The following is a 26,004-nucleotide window of genomic DNA, read 5'->3' on the forward strand; positions in this document are numbered from 1 at the left end:
GAAAGGGGAGTGTGCATCCTGTAGTGTGTTCTCCCAGTTGCCAAAAGGGACATTTCCCTCATACATATTTGCACACACACAGTAACCCCCCTCATCCAAACACACACACTTGCAGGATTCCAACCACTACCTAACTATGTTATGACACTCGAGACGGACGCATTAGCACAGCGCGCTATTCGCATTACTGGGAGGCTTCCCTTCTCCTGCTGTACTTATAGGTTGCTGACATCATCTGTGTTTAGAAAGGGGAGTGTGCATCCTGTAGTGTGTTCTCCCAGTTGCCAAAAGGGACATTTCCCTCACACATATAGTAACCCCCCATCCAACCACACACACTTGCCATTTGCAGGACTCAAACCACTACCTACCTATGTTATGACACTCGAGATGGACGCATTAGCAGAGCGTGCTATTCACCTTACTGGGAGGCTCTCTTTCTCTTGCTGTACTTATAGGGTGCTGACATCATCTGTGTTTAGAAAGGGGAGTGTGCATCCTGCAGTGTGTTCTCCCAGTTGCCAAAAGGGACATTTCCCTCACACACACTAACCCCCCTCATCCAAACACACACACTTGCAGGATTCAAACCACTACCTAACTATGTTATGACACTCGAGATGGACGCATTAGCAGAGCACGCTATTCGCATTACTGGGAGGCTTCCTTTCTCCTGCTGTACTTATAGGGTGCTGACATCATCAGTGTTTAGTAAGGGGAATGTGCATCCTGTAGTGTGTTTTACCAGTTGCCAAAAGGGACATTTCCCTCTCACAGCCTTTCACACACACAAACCCCACTCACCCACACACACACACACACACTGAGCATTTGCAGGATTCAAACCCCTACCTAACTATATTATGACACTTGAGGGAGACGCATTAGCAGAGCGCACTATCCGAATTACTGGGCATCTGTTCTGCACCTGTAGTATTTCTAGGGTGCTGACATCTTTATTTCCACAGAGGTATGTAGATGTAGTACTACCTGTCAGGTGGGGGATAGCATATATATGCATTTGCAGCCACCTACATCAGGGTCAGATATGCACATCGCACTGGCAGGTTATGTTCTATACCATGCTTTGGGAACACAGGACCTGTAACACACAACACAACCAGTCCAGAACACCACACCCACATCCAGGACGCACACTTAGCTTCCCTGGGAACAGTGCCAGGATATGCAGGTATTCACATACACCATTCCAGTTGTTAACATCAGGTACAGGCATATTGTGTGTGAGAACTACTCAGGCCTCTACCACTTTACCCTACAGCCACTACAATTTGTGGGTCCATGTGCTATGGCAGAACCACACACCACAGCCACATGGGTGAATACATATTGCACCTGTCCATCTGCAACGTGGGTACTCACTGTTCCACACCAGAGGTAGACCACCATTGTTGATATCTGACCATGATCTCCTTTCCCTGGACATCCATATCTCATCTCCACCCCCAGGCAAGGTTGTCACTGCACACAAACTGTGTTTAGCACAAGCAGACTCTACACTTGTGTAGACTGGGATGGATGACTTCAGAGGACCCATGCTGGAGGACTATACTGGCCACTCAGCATAATCCTTGACACTTGCATCCTATGAGCATGTGTACAGTTTGCATTGGTCATGCTATCCCACATATACCCATGACTGCTCCACAACAAGACACCTGTCAGCTGTACACCAGCCATATATGCGCCGTTCAACAGACCTAATGACCTAATACATTGCAGAGCTGTAGCCCACAGAGGGAGGACATCTGTGGATGGTTCCAGCACGGCACTTCATTCACACATACTCATTACAACACAGTGTTGACAGTGGAATCGTCCAGAGAATGCAGATAGGGCTCCCCTCAGTCTGTTATTGATGGACACCTACTGTCAGAGATCCTCAGCAACCCACTCACAGCACACACCGACAACATGGCTGTGGCTTAGCACATTCAATCCCTGAGACCTCCACGGTGCCCCTGCTTGACAGAGGCACAGCTCACTAGCCTCACATGTTGCCTTCTGTAACCTACTTTACAGTGGCACAGTAGCCTACTATCCTGGGGATGCAGATGCCAAGCACACTCTGGCTGAGCTGTCATTCCCTGGGGCAAGAAGCCTAGTATTGACCTCTACACCCATATGTTCAATTGTCGGATGCACAATATTTGTTGTGCTGTTCTACTGTTTGCAGGTCTTTATTGTCATAGCATTCCCTGTTCCTATGACCAACTTGTGCATCTGTGGCAGATGTTTGCATATGACGGCGATCCACTATATCACTTATGTCTCTGTGGTCATTTACTGTGTGCACTGGGCTGATTGCTGTGTTGTGGTTGGTTCCTGGACTGACACGTACAAATACCAGATATGTGTGGCCAACTGCTACACGGAGATATGGCCTAAGTGTGTGAGCATGCCCAGTTCAGCCTTTCCATGGCATGTTGTCTGACATATGCCTCATTTATCAAAGTGTGCGAGCATGCCCAGTGTGAGCTTTCCATATGTTGCACTCTGAAGTCCAACACATATTTGGGTGTCTGTGACCTTCGACATTATCGCACGTTTATGATTGTGTGCTGGGTGTCATGTTGTGTACTAACTGGCCAACTGCTTCGTGTCTGCCTCAACAGGGATTATACTGTGCCTGCAGGAATTGCATGGGATACTTTGCAGACAGTTCTCAACATACTTTCATAATGACCTAACACTGTAGTACCGTATAGTGTACTGGTTCGGTACTTTCACTGTAGTGGACAGTATCCTGGGCTTTAGTCCTATCACTGCTTGACATCTTCATAGTGAGCACAACAGACTGTGTAGGGGCCAGTTGTGCACACATGACCATGTTGCAATATGTTCAGATATGGACTACCTACACCAGGCTCGTCCAACATTGCTAGTGTATTCCACAACATGGGTGGACATTGGCAAACACTAGCGAGTTCCGTAGGCCATTTCTGATGGTAGTCACAGGGTGTGTTTGTCCTTTGACACACATTGTAACTGGAGTTTCCCATTACATATGTCATGGTTGGTATACTGTGCCTCTGTCTACCTCTGACATAACAGTGATACCCAGGGTAGCCTACCATCTCCCATACACTCATCAGGATGCCTCTTGAGGGGTGTCGATATGTGGCATTCTGGCTGACCTGTACCAGGAGTTTCCTGAAGTGTGGGGGTGCCTTCTGTGTTATGGATCATTCTGTACAGCTTGTCCTATGTATGTCAGTGCTGGGGTTCAGGTCTCTCATGTGCATAGCTCACTGCCATTCAGATTGTACAAGGTGCAACATGTTCATTCATTCCAGGTTGGACATGGCTTCATACATCAGACACAGCTTTCCTGTAGCTGGGAAGGATGGCGGTGTGTGGGGCTGCACTTTGTTTACTCGGGCAACACATGGCATCTGTTCAGGCTCTTTGCTACCCCTGGTGGGGTACTGTTGTGGACTTTACAGTTGTTGGAGGTGTCTGCTGCGTTATATCCCACAGGGGCTATTGTAGTCAGTTGTGATGCTGATGGAGGATGGCTGCAGAGCCAGAGTGAGTTCCCCTTATCTACATCTGCCAGCCTTCATGTTTGGGTGGGTATATGGTACATGTTTCTCATGAACACTACAGACACATGTTTGTCCAGTGCAGGATATTTATCACCTTTTGTACCCAGGTCTCACATTACATGTTAGGTGCCTCATGGGTTAACACCTGTGTGGTAATTTGTGGGCACTTACTGTATATCCACGGTGGTTGTCTATACACAGTTCTGCGATTAGCTTGCTGACATGGCTATGGCTACAGTTGTCTGTTTGTAGGTGGCCCTTTTGTGGGTTGCTTGTGTCAGCTGGGGTCGGATATGGTGGGCTGTTTGTACTCCTCTGCATACATGCTCAGTCACAGTCCTTCCATGTTGGCCTATACCTATGGGACATGTATACAGAACGGGGGGGGGGCAAGACCAGGCCTTGTGGGATGCCACTCATATCTGCTTTGTAGTCTGACATGGATGCGGCATGTCTGACCATGTCAGTTCTGTCCTTGGTCTGCTTTGCAACCCCTCTACTGACATAGGTTGTATATTTAAGCTGGTGAACATATCCATACTGAACACGTATGGTATTGTCTAGAAGCATGTGCACGATCCAGCTACGCTGTGTGGACCACATAGCCCTCATCAATGACCTTAATGACTGCTTCAAATGGGTCAGACATGTTTAAGGGCCGGTTCTGCAGTTACAACAACCACAGTGTGTAGGGTCCAGTATCAGTAGGTCCACATTAGCCTTCTGTCTGCGGTACATACTGATCCTTTCCATAGTTGTGTAGAACAAGCTTGTCAGGATCCTGGGGTGGTAGTTTGGAGTATCCATTCAGGCAACACCTTTGTTGTGATGGACCACTGTTGTTGTACACTGCTCTTTGGGTACATATCCTGTGGTAAGGCTGACATTGGCCAGTAGTGTGATTTTGCATTCCATTACTCTTGGGGTCCATGTTGGCCTCAGCACAGGACACCATCACATACCTTTGCTGCTGTGTGTTCTGCTTTGCAGATGATGGCTGTTACCTCATCATCTGCAATGTCAGGGGACCATCTGCTGGGATAGGTATTTTGCACTCGGGGGGGGGGAGGTGTTTGCACTGCACCTGACAGGTTGTATGTTAACAATATGTGTGTGTGTTTGGTATGTTGTTTGTAATATATGTGTGATTCGGAGCATATCTGTGGATGCCCAACATGGTTCCTACCATCAGTTGGGTAAGCCTTGTGATTATCCTTACTGTCCTGTACGTGTTGTATCTTCATAGGTTCATGGGTTCATAGTAGGCTAGACACCCTAGGCCATTAGTAAGCCTAGCTAGAGTGTGTGTGTCTTTCGCCACCTTTTGCTATGTTCAATTATGGCCATTTATGAGGTTCTTCACTGTGCCTCTGTCTGGTCGTGACACAGTGGGGACCCCCAGTATACATGTACGGTCATCCATCCACTTGGCAATATTCCTGTTGAGGGGTGTCAGTGAGGGGCTATGCCTACCATGGATTGGGATCCTGTTTCTGGGTGTGGGGAGCCTATGGGTTATGTATCTGTCCCTCCAGCACATCTTATTTCATTATGTGTTGAGGTTGACATCTGTGACTCTCACAGCTCCAATGGCTTTGATTTCCTGTGGTGTAGCATGTCCATTACTCCTGTGTTGGACATGGCCTGGTACAGCAGACATACAATGCCTCTGTGTAGGCAGTGTGTGACTGCAGTCAGCTGGGGTGTCTACAGCCAGGCAGCATATGACATATATTTCACACCCTTTATCCTGTTGGTGGGGTAACTATGAGTTCTTCTGAACCGCTGCAGGTGTCACATATGGTACATCCCATATGAGTCATTGTACTAGATTATGGGTCTGATAAGGGAACAGTACAGTGGCACAGTGACCTCTGTTGATGTTGATGTGAATCCTTTCATGATACGGTGTTCAGTATCAACAGTCTTCATAGCCACATTGGCATTGTGGCTGTCACATGACAGATTAATGTCGACCTGTGTCCCTAGGTCCCTGATGACTCCTTGCATACATAATGGTTTGACACCTATGTGGTACTTTGTGTACCTTGTCTGGTATTTGGTGGGACATCCATACTGTCCAGTGTCTTCGGATGTCTGGGTGGGGTTCTTGTGTGTGAGAGTGTGGTCTGTCGCATGCTACAGACTGTACAGCAGTTTTGACTACAGTTCTGTGCACATGGGTGGTGTCCGCTGCTTTGTGCATTGTCAGTTACCTGGCTATATGGGTGTCTGTGCTGCATATGGATACTCCCCTCCTTTGATGTCTTGGTGCAGGTGTTGGGGCCATAACACATGGTATGTGGTATAACCTAGTAGTGCTGGTGTGCTATCACTAGGCCTGCAGCAGGCTTCTGTCACTGGACAGGCATCAATGTTCTCCATAATGGGAAGTGCCTCAGGGGCATGCATATTGCAGTTTACACATCTGGCATTGGTCAGCATTACCCTTATGTTTCTTACCACTTATGTTTTCTAGGGTGGTGGGTAGTCTTTTTGGCCTTGCCTACATACGGCTCTATGGAGGCGGCAAAGCCCTTATCCAGTATCCAGACGCACATGGGTAACAGCTGACAGCCATCCCTGTAACAGCAGCATGGCTTGTCATGCTTGACATCTCAAGCAGACACACATTACACCCTCTTGGACTGACAGCTGTAACTGTGCCAGCTGTTAAACATGAGCATTCTGTGTTTGTACTGTGGCATCATTCTTGGTGAGGGTTGGATGCTGCACACAGCCAGTGTCATCCCGTCCTGGGGTACATACTCGGAGGGACCATCCATGTCTCATTTGATGTTGACCAGGGAGGTACATCTCAGGTAATTCACACCAGCATGGACATTGAGTGCATCATATTTCTGCTTGATTTGGGGTGACCTGCGTACTTGTGTTAAGTGGCATTTTGTGGCTACCTACAAGCAGCTTACTCTACCCTTTCCCTTGTTCAGTCTGGTGTGTGGGACAGCTGTGTGTCTGCCTATACAGACACCTATTACGACTGTATCAGGCATGTTGTTTCTCCTTCGGGCCTGTGACTGTTTGGCACACCAGCTTTGCTTACTATTCGTTGCATGTGCTATGTTTGAAGGTTGTGGTTGCTTGTGATCTACTTTGGAGGTGTCTGTTGGTGTGGTGTGTTTGTAATTAAGGCCTCCGGGAATATTTGTCTGTGTTTATGTGTTTGGTTTACAGTTGTGGTAGGTCTATGTGGGACTGGGTTTGTGGTGTATGTGGTTACCTTCTCCTCCTGACTAGTGTTGACAGTACTGAGTTGTTGGAGCTCAACCTCTGCTTTGGATACATGGATGCATCTATCACATATGTTTGTATTTACTGGGGGTGTTGTGGTTGTCTGTGTACTTGATACTGGCGTCACATTGCCTCTGGATTCATAGATTCTACTTGTTGTGGCTGGACTTAGTGGATTGTATGTGTGGACATATGTTGTTGCCATACTACTGGTCAGTGATTACTTCCCTTTTTATGTTTGCTCTATCATGTGGTATCTTCCTCATTCTCTTACATGGTTTGGTAATGGCTGGAGGCCAGCATGCCAGATGCCTGCATGTATGGCATTGTGTGTTGTTGTTATTTGTGATTGCATACTCCAAGCATTCCTGGCTGTGTTCATGGAATGCCTGTATAACATGTTCCGTGGTTTGTCCCATATTCTGCACTTGCACATTGCCTTTTGTGGATTCAACATCGGTTTTGAGGGCTGCAACCTATACTTTACACATGTTTTTCACTGTGGTATTCTGGCCAGGGACTGGGGTCAGGGTGTGTATATCCAGTGTGCTTACTCTATGGTCTGGACTTACCAGTGAGGGGTACACTTCTCATCTTGCCATCCAGTACACATGTTGCTGATTATCACATCCAGTATGCTTACCCCTCTTGTGGGAGTAGTACATTGTTCCTGGGCATTTTGGTTTATGGAATCTGGGTAATTTTCTCCTACTGTGTTGGTGCTAGTACAATGCTACCGGTGTATGTCTGGGTATTTTCAGTCGAGCAATTTAATGTGGTTTGGGGGGCTTGATATATTCATGTATTCCGACATAGGCCAGGTGCTGTTCCTGGTATTAGGACAGTGGTCTGCAGCAGGCTATATACTGTGAGGCAGTTTTAGCCATTGGTATTTGACCATGGATATTCCATGCTGCTTCTTGTTGTGGTACCAACATGGGGGTGTGGTTATCCTTGCCATTTCTTGCTAGTCACCCTCCTTTTGTAGCTTGTTCCATGTTTTGCGGCTGTACAGCACAGTATGAGGTGTGACCTGGTAGTGTTAGGGTGCTGATGTGAGCCTTGCCCAGTTCTCTATTACAGGACTGGTATCTACATTTTCCTTACTGTGTGCGTTTACACTGCACACATCTTGCTATTTATACATCTGTCATGGGGTAGTATTACATCTAGGTTCCTATCCCTTGTAGAACCTATGAGGTTGGGTTTGTGTTTTGAGACTTACCTATTCAGGGCATGCTGTGGGTACTGACAGCCTTTGCCAGTATCCATGGAGCATGGCATGATAGGTGCATGCCACCCCTAGCAGGTGGTGCATCATGTCAAACTCCGCATATCTTCCCAGCCTGTAACACATTGGCTCCCCTTTGACTGACTGCATTACTTCAGCCAATTATTGTACTTGATCTTCTTGTCTTCATAGTGTGGCATCATGCTTGGTGAGGGTGAGATGTTAGGCAGGGTCTTCATGTTTGCATATACTAGATGGTGTTACATTGCTTAACACACGGCAATCATGCCTCAGGTGGTGCTGCAGGGCTGCCTCTGTCGGATGCACATGCACTCCCTGTACATGTTTGAGAGCAGGTTGTGTCATGTTAGGCATCCCTGTTACTATATAAGTGAGTCAGAGAGGGGTATCATTCCCAGGGTTCCTACTGAGCCAGTGTATGTGCTATGTGTTGCCTCTTTGCCAAGGCCAGGGCATACTGGGCATGCCTCCTTCTGCCTACTGGGGCAGGCTCAGGTTGTTCCTCCTCCGAGTCACGCTCTGCCTGTGATGGCCTTGGCAATGGTGGGGGGCTGTTTGGCCCGGCCCTATGCTGGTCCTGCTGCAGCTGTTTTTGCAAGATCATATTATGTAGCATAGCACATACCATGACAATTTGGGTACATGTAGTTGGTGTGTACTGCAAGGCTCCACCAGATGTGTCCAGACACCGGAACCGTGACTTGAGCAGCCCAAACACACGCTCTATCACATTACGTGTTTGTGTGTGTGCCTCATTATGGCGTTCCTGTTCAGGTGTGTGTGCATTTCTGATGGGTGTCATCAGCCATGGCTCCAGTACATAACCTGCATCCCCCACTAGGTGTCCGTGTGGGATGTCCCCACTGGCAAATGTCTGGTACAGCTGCGTCAAATGCCAGATGTGGGAATCGTGATAACTCCCAGGGCAGCCAGCACACACATTCATTATTATGCCCTGGGCATCACACACGACCTGGCAGTTGATGGAGGGGAAGCCCCTGCGGTTAATGTAGGCCCTACCCCACTCACCGGCTGGTGCTTTGATGCATATGTGCGTGCAGTCTATTGCACCCAGCACCTCAGGGTATTCCGCTATTTGCTGGAAGAGATGCCTATTGCTGGCCAATACCTCATGGGCATTGTGGAAATATATATGATCACCGACATGTGCTGACATGGCATCCAGGAACTGGTGTAGTACCCTGGAGGCTGATGCCTGTGATATCCCCATCATATCACCAGTTGGTCTCTGGAAGGTACCTGTTGCTAGTATTCTTAGGCCAACACATACCTTGGTTTCCACTGGGATGGGTTACCCTCTGTTGGTTCTGTGTGTGAGGCGTGGCCTGCACAGCTCAACAATTTGCTGCAGGAGGTCTCTGTCCACTCTATAGCGCTCTACTATCTCCAGCTCATGTAACCCGTGGTAGGTGACCCTGGGCCTGTACACTCTTCTCCGTCTCCTCACTGTGGGTTGTCTGACACCATCTGCATTGTCACCACCCTCAGCAAGTCGCCTATGTCTCATTATGACAGCTATGGCAGCCCCTAACATTTCTGCTCTGAGTGAAGCTTTTTCAGTTTTCACTTCTATTAGCTTACTCCTGTCTTGCAGTGTCTCTTAATTGAAACATCCTGCACTACTGTTTGCAGAGTTTTAAGTGCTGGGCTGGGCTACTATTCTGCCTGTGTAATTGCCTGCTTCTAATTGTTTTCACCTGCTAGCTTCAGCAATTATCCCTGCTAGCTTCCTATTAATTCTGTTGCTTCCTTTTTCCTCTCTGTTTCCTCAGGGGTGAGCAACTTGCATACTATCTGAAACACGCTCACAGTGGCTTACACGCGCCCACACGTGCTTACACGGTTCAGAATCTACTTATTCGGATTTAAACGCGCGTACACCCGCGCAAACACTGTTGCACGTCTGCCAACAGCCTCCAACATACTCAGCCTGCCTTACACGTGCGCACACCTGCGCAAACAGTGTTAAACATCTCCCAACACGCTCCCACATGCTCACACTGCCTTACACACGCGCACACTGTCGTACACGCGCTTCATGGCGCGCACACGTGCGCATGCACGGCTAGCAAGAAACTTTGGTGTAGGTAACAGTGTACACCTTCCATTTCTTGACTTTCCATGACTTATCTAGTGGCACACCTCTTTCCATGATCTGTGCCTGTCATCTGTCATGTTACACTGGCCTCCAATGAACTGCATTTCTTTCTACCATTCCCCCCTGTGATGTCACCTATCTCCTACTCTATTCCTCCCCCTTTTGTATCTCTTACACTACTCAGACTGTGCTCATTTGGTATGTGACTGTGAGATTCAGTATCCGAACCCTCATTTACATGAGATTGCCTACTAATGCTTAGTTACATGTCTTAGACTCAGCTTCCCCCCTTAGCAACCACTACACGGTGGCCATGTTGGTTTTAGTCTGCTGGTCCCTGCATTGTCATTCCATGTATTGCATGAAACCCAAATTTGTGGGTTTATAACCTTCTTTTTTATGGTTTTATACAGCGCAGCCCGTTTGCGCGTGGCTGCGCTAAAAAAAAGTTATATTTTTAATATTTTTGCATCGGGTTATCTTGCCAATGGCCACATATTTGGCCATTGGCATGCTGCCTGAATAATATGCAACCTTTTTTTGGAGCTGACATCGCTCCGTTGTGGATTTTGCAGAAATGTACTCAGTTGTCAACTGAGTACATTTCTGCAGCTAAAACGTCTCCTACACGGACTGGTTTCTGCTTCGTGGATCGCTAATATAATTCATTTGCATACCTTTTGGATGCAAGTGAGGTATTTAGCATGTCCACGCCCAGTCCGTGTAAGAGACGTTTTAGCTGGTCTCTTACACGGAGTTTAGGGCTGTTCCTGGATCGCGAGGCTTGCATGGAGTGTTGCACGTCTCTTACACTCCGTGCAAGCCTTCGTGAATCCTGCCCATTGTCTATTTAGCCAAGTGTTGTACATGTACTGTATTTTATATAGGGAAAACAGAGAGACAACTGAAAAGACGTATTTATGAACACCTATGTAAAATAAAAGTTAAAGACACGAAAAATGCCTTGTTTAGGCATATAAACAAATATGGTGACAAACATATGTTTAAATTTGCAATTATTGATCAAGTACATATATCAGCCAGGGGGGGTAATCATAAAGCACAGTTATGTAAAAGGGAATCTTTCTGGCAAATTGTAACTAATGCCACAAAATCTCCTGGTATTAATGATTTTATTTCCATTAAACCAGTATTACAACTGTTATAACGTTATAAGCTGAGACCATAATAATATAACATAATTTTTAATTATTATGATTATTTTTTAATTATTTATGTATATATTCACTTAATTTTAATAATATGAGTTTTTAATTGTTCAATAGTATTCATATGTTGTATGTGTATATTCTATGTATTGTCTTTTTAAACGTGAACATTTAGCAGTTCATTTTGGCGCCAAAAAGTTTTTAAATTTGTCAGTAGTACACAGATATGGTGTTCTGACGAAGTCTGTAATTTACAGATGAAAGCACTTAACCGATGTTTTTGTGCTTGTTCGTGTTGGAATAAATTTTGTGATACTTGACCGGGTCCTGTTTCACTCGTATTGTCTTACATAGCGGAGACAGTTGTTTTGTCTCAATTGTTTTACTTTCTGTAGTCGTTTTGGTTCTTTTGGTTTGTTTTTAATAATAAGGATTATTTAAATGATCAAATGGATAGTAGTTTAAGAACAACTTATGCTAAAAACAAAGTACAGATATTTAATGGAAATCTCTGGAATGTAAAAGAAAAAGTAATTGGAAGCTTAGCAAATGTTCATATGACCTCAGATGTGTTGAGGATTTTGAGGGTATTCATAGTCATAGCTCTTAGGCATTAGGGCAACCTGACTGGCATGTTTCACTGAGGTGCTTGGTGAGATAGACTGCACCCATGTTGCCATTAGGCCCCATCAAGACCATGCGGCAGCAGTATGAAAATAGGAAGGGTTACCATTCTATGAACTGCCAGGTATAGTGATGCATGAGGGAGCATCAACATGTTGACCAAGCATCCTGGCTGTGTCCAAGATTTGCATATCTGGCATACAAGCTCACTCTACTACCTCTTCCTGCATGTTATGATGCCCTATGGTAACTTTGATGTAAGAAGAAATTTTACCTATAATTATGTAATTAGTTATACTTGGGAAAATGTGTTGCTTAGTAGTAAACCAAACTTCCCTTGTTGTGTCTCTTCTCCCTCATTTCTTCTCTTGCATTTTCCAGGTGTTACAGGCTACCCACTTTAGCCATGGCCCATGATACTTGTATATAATCCTATGAAAGCTGTCAAAGAAAAGTACAACATTACCTTGTCCCAGATATGGATTGTCATTGAGCAAGTGTTTGATCTGATCAAAGCCCATTTCCATTGCCTGGATGTATCTGTGGTGCCCTCCAGTATGATCCTGCTATTGTATATAGGATGTTTATTTTGCACATGATAATGTGTTGGTCTTTTGCTGAATAGCTCATTGATGGCAGTGCCACTCCCAGCAGCAGTAGTAATTGACTGCATTAGCAGGCTTATGCACAATATATGACTGAGTAGGTGACAGTGTCTAGTCCACAACTATGGACCATGACAAAAATGCTAGTGTTACCTTTACTATTAAAAAAACACTGCTGTGTGAGCTATGCTTTGTGGTGCAAAGCCTACTGTCACTGTACATCAGTCCTTCTTTTCCTTGAAGATTTTTTTTTTATTTTATTTAGTATAGTCACTTATATGGTTTACATATATATTTTGTACATATGTGTACAACCCTACCCCCAGAATCAACCTAAACTCCCTTTACTTAACCTATCTGTACCCTAATCTTATACATATAACTTTATATGTCTATCACTAAGAAATCTTACCATATATTCTCCCACAACTGTCATTTACACTAATCTACTAGTTTGCCACTCCACCCTCTCCTGCAAAACATCCCTTTACCCTCTCTGGGACAGCAGGGAGTTTGAAGTAAACTCATTTCAGGGAGGAACTACTGGTCTAATAGCTTTTGTGTTTATCTGATTGCCTCAGGGCTTGGCTTTGGAAGAGTCTTTTATCTTGCTGGTATAAAATAATTACCTTTATGTGGCTTTACGCTTATTTTTCTAGAGGCTCCATTGTGCCTGATTGCGATTGCTTCTTAAACAATCTGGAAATACAGAGCTGATAGAAGTATATTTTTTGTACTTGACTTGTTTAAGTGATTATTAACAGTACTGCACTGGTTTTATTTTATTTACTGACTTATTACTTATCTGTGTCTATATATATATATATATATATATATATATATATATATATATATATATATATATATATATATATATATATATATATATATATATATATATTTGCTTGACCTCTGTCTGAATTTTGTTTGTTCTCCTACCCTCCTGACCAACTGTTGTTGTGTTCTTAAACTTGGTGACTTTTGCAGTTGTCCAACCCTACTATAAATTTGATCTGGGACACTCCTCCCAGTCCTATCTCATTAGCTCATTCTACCTAATACAGAGATATCATTTGGGAAGGCCAACCACATTATTTTATTAACCTTGGATTATCTTCTCTTTCTCCTTTCTCCCTTTCCACTTAAAAATAAACACTTTATTCAGCTGCTACTTTATTACACTAGTATTCTACTCTATTACTTCATCTTGCTTTTTCTGCTGCTTGTTCTCTAAAGTGTTCAATTGCACCTTTTCTGCTGCATTTATTACTGCTTGCTTATAGCCTGTTTAAATTTTAAGTGTCATTCTAAGCATCTTCGTTTTGGTTTGAGCACTTGGGCTTTAGGTCTACCCCTTAGCTCTCCCTGGCCTCTTTTCCTCACATTCTGACAAATGTGGATGGACAATATCCTACAGTTTCTCCTGCCAGTCTGGTTGATATGGGCATCCTGAGACAGTGTAGCAACTGCCTCATGTACAAGGACAACCATCTACTATTACCACCTAGGAACACAATTTGTGAGAGATGCAATTACATTAGGAAACTAGTCTATGGTACCGCCCTCACAAGCCAGTGTATCTGGCACAGAGAAAGTTGTCAACACAATCACTACACCTGAAATACCACTCAAACCTACACAACACACACCTACATATGCAGAGGTTCTCAACAAAAAATATACCCAAAGTAGACCTCTGAAGCAAAAACACATCAAACTCCACAACCCTCCACACCACATACCATGCATAGTCCACACACCTGTGTCTCACAGCCACTAAAGCTTAACCATAAACCCAACATATTAGTCATAGGAGACTCCATTGTGAGACACACAGATGTGCCTCTCACCAGGCTGGATGAAGAGAAAGTCAAGGCTAGTTGTCTGTCAGGTGCCAAAATCCACCATATCACACATGCACGCAAGTCTCCCAACAACAGGTACTGTTACAACTCTATCATAGTCCATGTTGGCATGAATGACTTGAGACATACCTCCCTGGAGTATATGAAGAGAGATATGATTGAGCTTGCTGAATATGTGTCCCAGGCGGGTATGTTCCTAGCCTTAAACAGCATTCTACCATCACCCAAAATGATGCCTCAATACAAACATAAAATTATTGACTTTAACAATTGGCTTAGTTTCTGGTGTCATTCCAGGGGGTCCAATGCCTGACAGCCTGGGAAGATATGATCAACAGACCATGATGCTTTGCCAGAGATGGCCCACATCTGTCTCACTTGTGCTTCAGGCTTCTGGCAAAGGCTCTTGCCTCTCCCACAGTGCCTTTTTAGGAAAAGTAATGAGGTCAAAACTATCATAATAATTTCAACAAAACGCAAATTAAAGGTCCTGCTGCTAAACGTTAGGAGTCTAAACATGAAACTGCACTCATTGCAAGCATTCTTAACCCTGGAAGATGTTGACATTTGTACAGTTACAGAAACCTGGTTCAAAGCTGCAGAGAGCACCCCAGTCATACCTGGTTACTCATCCTTTCATACATTCAAACCCCAAACTGTGGACAGCAAAGCCAAAGGAGGTGGAGTTTCAATATATATTAAACACATGCACACCTCCAGGCTGATCAAGCAGTGTGACACACAGGAGATACTCCAGGTGCAGTTAACAATTGTCAAGACCCTTGTTCAAATCATAGCTAGATATAGGCCCCCAAATTTGACTCAAGATGCCCACTACAGCTATCTGTACCTCTTTGAATCTATGAAGATTCAACCCTTTGCCCTGATCCTGGGTGACTTTAACTACCCAATCATAGATTGGAAGAACTTCTCATACCAGAACACAAATGCCCAGAGATTCCTCAATTTTGTCAATGGAAATGCCTTGGAACAGCTAGTTGATACCCCACAAGAGGTGAAAATATCTTGGACTTGGTATTATCCAACATGAGTAACCACTGCAATGTCCCTACAGTATCATCCTTCCTGGTAAGATCATAAAGAGGTCACTTTCAGAGTCACCATCTCCACCAACCCCCCTCTAGTTAGGGTCAAACAAAAAAAACTCTCCAAAGCTGATTACAACCTCCTGAGGGATTGTATAAACAACTTCACAGCCCCATCTCCCTCTGTAGGAACTGGTACCAATGTCCAAATCTACACAAAAGTACTATCCAAGCATTTATATAGATGCGTGGAATCAGGAATACTTAGCAGGACAAAGTCATCCTCCCCAAGGAAGATTAAACCTGTCTGGTGGGCATTTGCAATAAATGAACTCTATAACCAAAGGAAAACAAATTGCCATCCAGGACCAAGAAGGAGCAGGTGCCCAACTGGAAGCAATCTCTCCTTAGCCTGATCAAGCAAATAAGAGCACTAGTGAAATCCTCCAAAGCAAACTTTGAGTCCATATTGGCCACATCTACTAGAGACAATCATAAGGCCTTCTCCACATATGTCTGCAGTCTTAAAGGAAACATCCAGATCTGCTCAGAACTGGTGGTCAAGGACACCACATACACAAATGCCGTAGATATTGCCAACCTGCTGGCTGACAGGTTCAGTGAAAACTTCACCCCACTGTCCCCCATCAGTAAATCAGGACATACTCAGTACATGCCTTCGTACCCTTATCTCCAGAGGAACAGGTCATCACTGCCTTCTTAAAGGCAAAAAATATAGCATCCATGGGACCCGATAACATCCCAAGCTGCATCCTACATGAACTCAGGCAGGAGCTTGCATCACCATTAGGCATCCCAGTTCAACCAAAGCCTGAGTACCAGCTTCATCCAGTTGAATGGAGGATAGCCACTGTCATCCTTTAACACAGGTGGAGCATCCACCAATCCAAGAAATTATAGTTCAATCAGCCTAACTAGCCTGATCTGCAAGGCCATGGAATGGATTATCATGGACCTCATTAACAAGGACATTAGCAACTTTCAAACACTCGATCCCATGCAGTTTGGCTTCATCAAAAGGGGGTCATGTCTGTTAAATTTGGTCAACCTCTTTGAGCAGTCACTAAAGCCATGGATGAGGGGAAGATGGTGCATACCGCCTACCTTGACCTGGCCAAAGCCTTCAACACTATTCCACACTTGGGCATTATAGATAAACTGGGTCTAAATTACCAGATCAAAACCCCATTTCAGGGAACACCACAAGACCGACACGTATAGCGTGAAATACGGTAATGGCGAACATTCAAAACCGCAAAACACGAAATGTCGAAGTGTCATGGTTGGCCCATCTGTGGTATAGCTCTGTAAGGTAAGTGTGCAATAGTTACGGACCTTAGGGTTAGGGTGCGGGTTAAGGTAAGTGCATAGATAGGTAATGTATGTAAGGTTTAGTGTAGGGTTAGAAGTAGGGTTTTGTTAAGTGTATGTGTGTGGATTATTTGTTTTGTTTGGGTATATGTCTATAGGGTAAGTGTGCGATAGTTACGGACCTTAGGGTTAGGGTGCAGGGTAAGGTAAGTGCATAGATAGTAATGTATGTAAGGTTTAGTGTAAGGTTAGAAGTAGGGTTTGGTTAGTGTATGTATGTGTTTTATTTATTATGCTTGGGTATGTAGTATGTAGAGCGTGGTGGTGTTGGCCGACTATGACGATTCGAGATTTGAAATTTCGTGGATTGGGGGTTCGGCGTATTTGCGGTTCGTGCTGTACGTGTCGGTCTTGTGGTGTATGCTGAAACAGGTTTTTGATCTGGTAATATAGACACAGATAAACTCTCTCAACTAGGCATCAAGCCATATGTTACCATATGGGTAGCAAACTGGCTCACTGATAGAATATACCTAGTCAAAATAGAGAAAGCCACCTCAAGCAGTAGACCTGTAACAAGTGGCTTACCCCAGGGATCAGTCTTGGGACCTCTTTTATTTGGGATGTACTTTTCTGATGTGCAGGCCAAACAAGTGGGCTATGGCTGACCAAGTTTGCAGATGACTGTAAGCTGGGTGATGTCATCAATTCCCCTAGTGATGTGGACATCCTCCAAGAGAGTCTCACCCAAACAAATGACTGGTGCCAGAAACATGACCTCAAGCTGAATACCAACAAAATGCATTATCATCCCCTTTGGGGAGAGCGACATCCCCACACATTATCACATTAATAGCAACATCCTAAGCATGCAATCAGTTGTGAGGGATTCAGGCAACCAAGTTGATAGCAACCTGACTTTTAATCACCATGTTGCTTCTGTTGTATGGAAAGCTTTCTACATGGCCCACCTCATAAGTAAGGGTATCTCATCCAGGGACAAGGATGTCATAACATCCCTGTATTCTTCCCTTATAAGGCCCATTATTAAGTACGGCACTCCTTACAGCATGTACCTTGCAAAGCACATACAGCAGCTGGAGAGACTACAGAGGTTCCTCACCAGGAGAATCCAGGGCTACAAACATCTACCCTACACAGATAGGCTAAAAGTCCTGTCCCTCTACTCAGTTTCATACAGACTCCTCTGAGATGACCTCTGGCATACAAAGCAATTTCGGACTCTGCCTTGATGAAACTGGTGCATATCCGCATGTCAAGTGCCACTCAAGTAACCCGCACAAGTGACCTCAACCTGGTCTGTGACATCAACAGGACTTGTTGGTGGGACAGATTTGTGTCCCAGAGACTCCCCAATCTGTGGAATAGACTCACTCTCCACATCAAGCAGAGTACCTCATTATCCCTTTTTAAGATCAACCCAGATAACTGGATTGGAAACAGAAAACAAACCCCTGGGATTCCACCTGTGTCCCTGCTGGACAGAGGCATCACATGCTGACTTGTCTAAACATGGACTAAACTCTTGGCTAGGCTTATAAGGGCCTCAGGGCCAATAGCCTAGTAACTTCCTATGATTCTATGATCCTATTACATAATGCATCCACTGAATATCTGTAGCCAACTACATCATGAAGAAAAACATCTATTTCCTTAAATTTATAGGCTAGTGTATGTTATATAATGTGTTTTTTTTTTGCCCTTAAAGCTTAAAATATTGGGGGAGGCAAAGGCTGAAAAATAGGAACTGATTTTAAATATTACTCTTATAAAATTAAAAAAAAGTTTCTAAAATAACAAGTGTTGTGTTAACATGCATTTTCTGATGGATATAAAGCCTGAAACTCCAATTTGTGTCATTCTGCATGTCCTCCCCGCAGACGAGTGGCGTTCGAAAGACATGTGTAAATGGGCATGCCTTCATTGAAGGATGGGCATCGAGCTGGCACCTCGGCACCGTAAAAATCTACTTCCAATAATTAGCGGACCGGAGTTCTGCTGTGGCGACCCCTAACCGTGAAAAGCCGAAAGAAGAAGAACATTTAGTGACTTCAGTCCTCAGTGATTAGCCAGATGACCACAGATTTTATGAGAAACAGACCAAAACTATGATGCAAAAATCTGGGCATTCTGTGAAATTCTGGACAATTGAGAGGTATGCTGCTCATTGAGATCTGTGCAGTGAATGTCATTGACAGGATGGAAAATGTGGAATATGTCATTTTGTACTGCATTGTTGCATGTGTTTCATTTAGGGACCGCAGTAAAATATGAAGGTCACAAATTCTGCAGGAATTTTTGTTACTTCATAATTGCTATTGGGGGACTTAACTGAGTAACTTGAAGAAATATATGTATTTCACTACATACTGCTGCTGTACTCTACACTGCAGTTTGCATACTCCCTTCCACAGAAAGAGAAATTGTATAACATTTCTGACAGCATGTTTTAAAGTCTTCTTCTTTTTTGGCTGTTCCTGTTAGGGGGTCATCACAGCGGATTATCTGTTTCCATTTCTTCCTATCCTCTGCATCTTGCTGTGTCACACCAACCACCTGCATGTCCTCTCTCACCACATCCATAATCCTTATCTTAGGCCTTCCTCTTTTCCTCTTACCTGGCAGCTCCATCCTTAGCATCCTTTTCCCAATATACCCAGCATCCCTCCGCAGCACATGTCCAAACTAATGCAATCTTGCCTCTCTGACTTTGTCTCCAAACCGTCCAACCTGAGCTGACCCTCTAATATACTGATTCCTAATCCTATCCATCCTTGTCACACCCAGTGCAAATCTTAACATATTTAATTCTGCCACTTCCATCTCTGACTTCTGTCTCTTTGTCAATGCCACTGTCTCCAACCCATACAACATAGCTGGTCTCACTACCCTCTTGTAGACCTTCCCTTTCACTCTTACTGGTACCCGTCTGTCACAAATCACTCCTGACACTCTTCTCCACCCACTCCATTCTGCCTGTACTCTCTTCTTCACCTGTCTTCCATGCTCACCATTACTCTGAACTGTTGATCCCAAGTACTTAAACTCATCCACCTTCCCCTCCTCTACTCCCTGCATCCTCACCATTCTTCTATCCTCCCTTTCATTCACACACATATATTCTGTCTTAGCATTGTTGATCTTCATTCCTCTTCTCTCTAGAGCATGTCTCCCCCTCTCCAGGGTCTCCTCCACCTTTCCCTACTCTCACTACAGATCACAATGTCATCTGCAAACATCATAGTCCACGGGGACTCCTGTCTGATCTCGTCTGTCAACCTGTCCATCAACATTGCAAATAAAAAAGGGCTCGGAGTTGATCCTTGATGTAATCCCACCTCCACCTTAAAAGCATCCATCACTCCCACCCCAGACCTCACCGCTGTCACACTACCCTTGTTCATATCCTGTACCACTCTTACATACTTTTCTTATACTCCTGACTTCCTCATACAATACCACAACTTCTCTCTAGGCACCCTATCATATGCTTTCTCCAAGTCCATAAAGACACAATGCAACTCCTTCTGACCTTCTCTATATTTCTCCATCAACACTCTCAGAGCAAACATCGCATATGTGCTCTTTCCTGGCATGAAACCGTACTGCTGATCACTAATCATCACCTCCCTTCTTAACCTAGCTTCCACTACTCTACCCCATAAAGTCAAGCTGTGACTGATCAGTTTTATCCTTCTGTAGTTACTACAGCTCTGCACATCACCCTTATTCTTAAAAATAGGTACCAAAAAATGTTTTCTCCACTCCTCAGGCATCCTCTGACTTTCCAAGATTTCATTAAAGAATCTGGTTAAAAACTGCACTGCCCTTTCTCCTAAGCAATGCCATGCTTCCACTGGTATGTCATCTGGACCAACAGCCTTTCCATTCTTCATCCTCTTCATAGCTGTCCTTACATCCTCCTTGCTAATCTGTTTCACTTCCTGTTTCACTTCCCCCACATCATCCAACTTTCTCTATCTCTCCCATTCTCTTCATTAATCAGCCCCTTAAAATACTCTTTCCATCTTCTCAACACACTCTCCTCACTTGTGAGTACATTTCCCTTACTATCCTTTATCACCCTTACCTGCTGCACATCTTTCCCAGCTCAGTCCCTCTGTCTAGCCAATTGGTACAGGTCCTTTTCTCCCTTTTTCATGTCCAACCTTTTATACAACTCTCCATATGCCTTATCCTTAGTCTTCACCACCTGTCTCTTTGCCATGCACCTCATCTCCTTATACTTCTGTCTACTTTCTTTATCTCTCTGACAATTCCACTTCTTCTTCGCCAGCCTCTTCCTCTGTATAATCTCCTGTACTTCCTCATTCCACCACCAGGTCTCCTTGTCCTCCTTCCTCTGTCTAGATGTCACACCAAGCACCTTTCTAGCTGTCTCCCTTACCCTCTCTGCTGGAGTTACCCAGCTAATGGGTAACTCTTCACTGCCTCCCAGTGCCTGTTTTAACTCTTCCCTGGACTCCACCTCACAATCACCCTTTTTCAGCTTCCACCATTTAATCCTTGGCACTGCTCTTCACTTGTTCTCCTCTTCTTGATCACCAATGTCATCCTACAGACTACCATTCTGTGCTGGCTAACTACGCTTTCCCCTGTCACCACTTAACAGTCTCCAATCTCCTTCAGACTGGCCTTCTTGCATAGGATATAATCCACATGTGTGCATCTTCCTCCACTCTTGTACGTCACCCTATGCTCCTTCCACTTCTTAAAATACATATTCACTACAGCCATGTCCATCCTTTTCACAAAATCCACTACCATCTGACCTTCTGCATTCCTCTCCTTAACACCATACCTACCCATCACTTCCTCATCCCCTCTGTTCCCTTCACCAACATGCCCATTGAAATCTGCTCCAATCACCAGTCTCTAACCCTTTGGTGCACTCACCACCACTTCATCCAACTCACTTCAAAATTTCTTTTTCTCATCCATCGCACACCCAACTTGCAAAGTGTATGCACTAACAACATTCATCATTACACCATCAATTTCCAGCTTCATAAACATCACTCTATCCGACACTTGTTTCACCTCCAAAACACTCTTGGCCTACTGTTCCTTCAGGATAACTTGTACTCCATTTCTCCTCCCATTCACACCATGATAGAACAATTTGAAACCACTTCCTATACATCTGGCCTTACTCCCTTCCATCTGGTCTCTTGCACCCACAGTATATCAACCTTCCTTCTCTCCATCATATCAGCTATCTCACTCTCCCTATACCAGTCATACTGCCAACATTCAAAGTTCCTACTCCCACTACTACACTCCTAACCTTCCTCCTCTCTTTCTGCTTTTGGGCATGCCTTCTGCCTGTTCTTCTCCTTCGGCCAACAGTAGCCAAATTTCTGCCAGCACCCTGTTGGCTAACAGTACTGGTGGCGGTCGTTGTTAACCCGGGCCTCAACCGATCTGGTATGGAAATCTGTATTGCTGTCCACATATGTTATTTGGCAGAGGTTTTAGACCAGATGCCCTTCCTGACATAACCCTCCCCATTTATCCGGGCTTGAAGAAATGCACTGGCTTGTGCATCCCCAGTGGCTATGTTATAGGATGTTTTAAACTATCTGTACTTTTTTATGATAAATAAGAAATATTTTTTTTCATCAATTAGGGTACAGCACGTCAGAGTAATTCACTCTGTCATGGACACCAATCCTTGTGTCATCAACGTTAGCAGCAGTCATCATTTGTGCAGTGCAGAGGGTGAAGTGACGACAGTGCTAGTGGTGCTGGCAGGATTTGTGTTACTCCTGTAGTCATTCATCTCTGCTATGTGTTAGGCCCTTAATACTGTTCTGTATTTCTGAAGGAGAAGTGGTGTCAGTGCTAGTGTTGTTGCAGGATTTCTGTTACTCCTGTAGTCATTCATCTCTGCTGCGTATTAGGCTCTTAACACTGTTCTGTATTGCTGAAGGAGAAGTGGTGAGAGTACTACTGCTGCTGCAGGATTTGTGTTACTCCTGTAGTCATTCATCTCTGCTGTGTGTTAGGTCCTTCCTTAATACCGTTCTGTATTGCTGAAGGAGAAGTGGTGACAGTGCTAGTGTTGCTGCAGGATTTGTGTTACTCCTGCAGTCATTCATCTCTGCTGTGTGTTAGGCCCTTAATACTGTTCAGTATTACAGTCTGCAGATCCCACCTCCCAACATGTTTTTAATTTTTTTCTAATCTTTCCTGTTAATGTAAGCCTTAACTCTACTCAAGTCAAACACATGCTACTAAATAGGGCCTTAACATTGTTCTGTATTGCAGTCTTCAAATTCCTCCTTTATTTTTCCCTTTTTTAAACTTTCCTGCTCTTTTAACCAGAAACATTACTCAAGTTAAACACATGCTAAAGCATTGTCTCTTGTGACATTTTCACTAGTTGCACTGTGCAGCCTGACTTACAGTAGGTCAAATGTGACAAACATGACATCCCTAGGTATAGTGTGATGCCCGTGAGCATGAGGAACTGGCAGCATGTGAGAATGATGCTGACTTACTGTGATAACATGACCTATTGGATGCAGGAGATCCTACAGAAAGTGATCTCAAAATGTTGCTAGACCAAGACCTTGACGGAGATGTTCTGCTATGTGTAGATGATCACTTAGATGGCCTGCCTGTCTTCTTTTCAGTTATGTCCCCACATATTTTCAAGTATGCTCCTAATAACCACGTGATGTGTGACCTACTGTCTTTACAGTACCCCTGTCCTCATCCCACACTGATTGTTACTTGAATATTGGAGGTCCTGACTAGTGTGTGCATGGATGTCGAGATAGCTGTGGTCACATGAGTGTGATCATGGCATTATCTCTGCTCCCTACAAATTCTGTGTCATGGGGAAATCCTCACGTACCTCTTGCAGTGCTCGTACCATCTCTAGCTGACTCTCTGTGACAGTGGACTGAACCTGAACAATGTTCTGGCATATCTGCTGCTGAGCTGCCATGGATCTTTATGTGTTTGGAACTAGCTGTAAAATATGCTGTCACTTGGCACCCCTTTGAACAGGTATTAGAATGGACTCTGCTACCTCTGGAATTGTACTGTCCTCTTGAATCTGTTCCTGTGGTTGAGCAAACACTGTTGTTGAGCAACACGGTGTCCATCCCTATACACCTGCAATGCAATGTCCTCATCTACTTGAGAGTGTGAGCCTGCATCACTGCCACTAGAATTATGTACCTGCTGTAGGGTATGCAATCCTGTCATTATACTTGACAGCTATATACCACTGCCCTCAACCTGTGTCATAAATATGTGTTATGTTATCATCAACTGCCATTATGTTGTCAACATCTTCCAGATGTGCTGACAAAGTGGAACTGATAGTTTCTGCTGCTGACCCTGTGAAGGAGTAATTGCTGACATCGTTACTGAGACCTTATACCACAGGAATGAATCTTGTACAATTAGGTGTGGAGGTCATTTACCATGGACACTCAGGCTTCTTACCTGAGGGGCAGAAATAAAGGATTTGCCTGTTGATAAGAAATGTTGTGTGTTATATATTCCAGTTATTCTCCTGCAGTAAATTTCAGTACGCGGTTCTGCCATCAGTGAGGAACTAACCTATCTGACTCAATGACTGGGGGTTCTGATGAGGTCAGTAATTACCACAACACCTCTGATCATACCTCTGGCATCATTATCTGTATCATAATCATCTTCCCATATGGAGGGAAGGTATTTCTCATCAGGTGTTAAAAAGATCAGCATACGCGGTCCCACACTAGTACCGAATTTTGCCTAGCCTTTGCTCTGTTATGTTGTACTATGTTATTGTCCCTTTTTCCTGCACTGTGTCAATGTCCAAAGCCACTTGATTCCACCTTTTCTGTTTTTCTCAGGGATAAAGTTATCTTTCCTCTGTCTGAATCCCTGTTACAACATTGTGCATTCACCTGAAACAACATACATGAGTACCCATAGTGAAACGAGATTTACAGAAATTAAACCCACTCATCAGGCCTGCAAAAATGCACTTAAAGCATCCTCCAAAGTAAATTAATTTACTATGTATTGGCAGTCTTAACACCAAGTCCCTTGCTAACACATGCTTGCAGCAACATAAAGAAAGAACACTGAAACCTTATCTCACAATAAAAGCTTATTAGCATTAAAATAAAGAATGAAAACAACAGTTACACTAATTACATTCCTAATTTAATAAATTACATAAGACCACCACACTGTAATAGAAAAGGTGTAGGGTAGCATTAAACAGATAATCTGTTTTATGCATTTATAATATGCAGCCATTTATATGTGTTTAAACTTATTTGTGGTGTGACATAAATATAGTAACTGTAAAGCTGACACAATTCATAAAGAATCTAAATCTGAAATAATACAAAAAAAGAATGAATGAAATGAATGAATAAATGCATGGAAATTATAAGTTGTGACTTTATTTATTTCATAACATTCACCAGAAGAAGAGGTAAACTTTTCACACACAGACAGTTCCATTGTAATAAGCCCCAGCTCACATTCTGCACATCCCATAATTCTGAACAGGTCACATTAATTATCTATAAATAAAAATAATAATTATTTTCTTCAACATTTACATTCAGATTACCTCCTACTCGAAATGAGAACAGCCATGTTCTGACTAGGTCACTGCTGAAAACATGGCTGTAATTGAATAAAATATATTCTGCTAACTATAAATGCGTGCAAATGTATTTTCAGTTTGTGAACACACATATGCCTACACACATGCATATACAACTAGACACACAAATGAATACACATAGACACACACGCACACACACTACCATAAGTAAAATGTTATCATCTACTTCTGTCATTAACTATGACCAAGCAACACATACACATGCTGAAGTTGCTTTTTTAAGAAGAAAAAGGTTGTTGTTGCACAAAGTCTATTCCCCACTCCACTGCCAATCTCAATAAATACTTTTCACAGGATGCCTATCTAATCACAAGACTCTAATTTAAAAATATTGTGGATTCTTCTTCATGGATTCTGCTTTCACTTGTTTTAATTCAAACCCTTTTCCACATGGATTGCCCATCAGAATAATTCTTGTGTGACAGATTACACTTGCTTTAAGATGCTTAAAGAGTGAACAAGTCAAGAAATTGTCTATAAAT

The sequence above is a fragment of the Protopterus annectens genome, chromosome 4.part0, assembly GCF_019279795.1.
Source record: "Protopterus annectens isolate FY-2018-M chromosome 4.part0, PAN1.0, whole genome shotgun sequence".
NCBI lineage: Eukaryota > Metazoa > Chordata > Ceratodontiformes > Protopteridae > Protopterus > Protopterus annectens.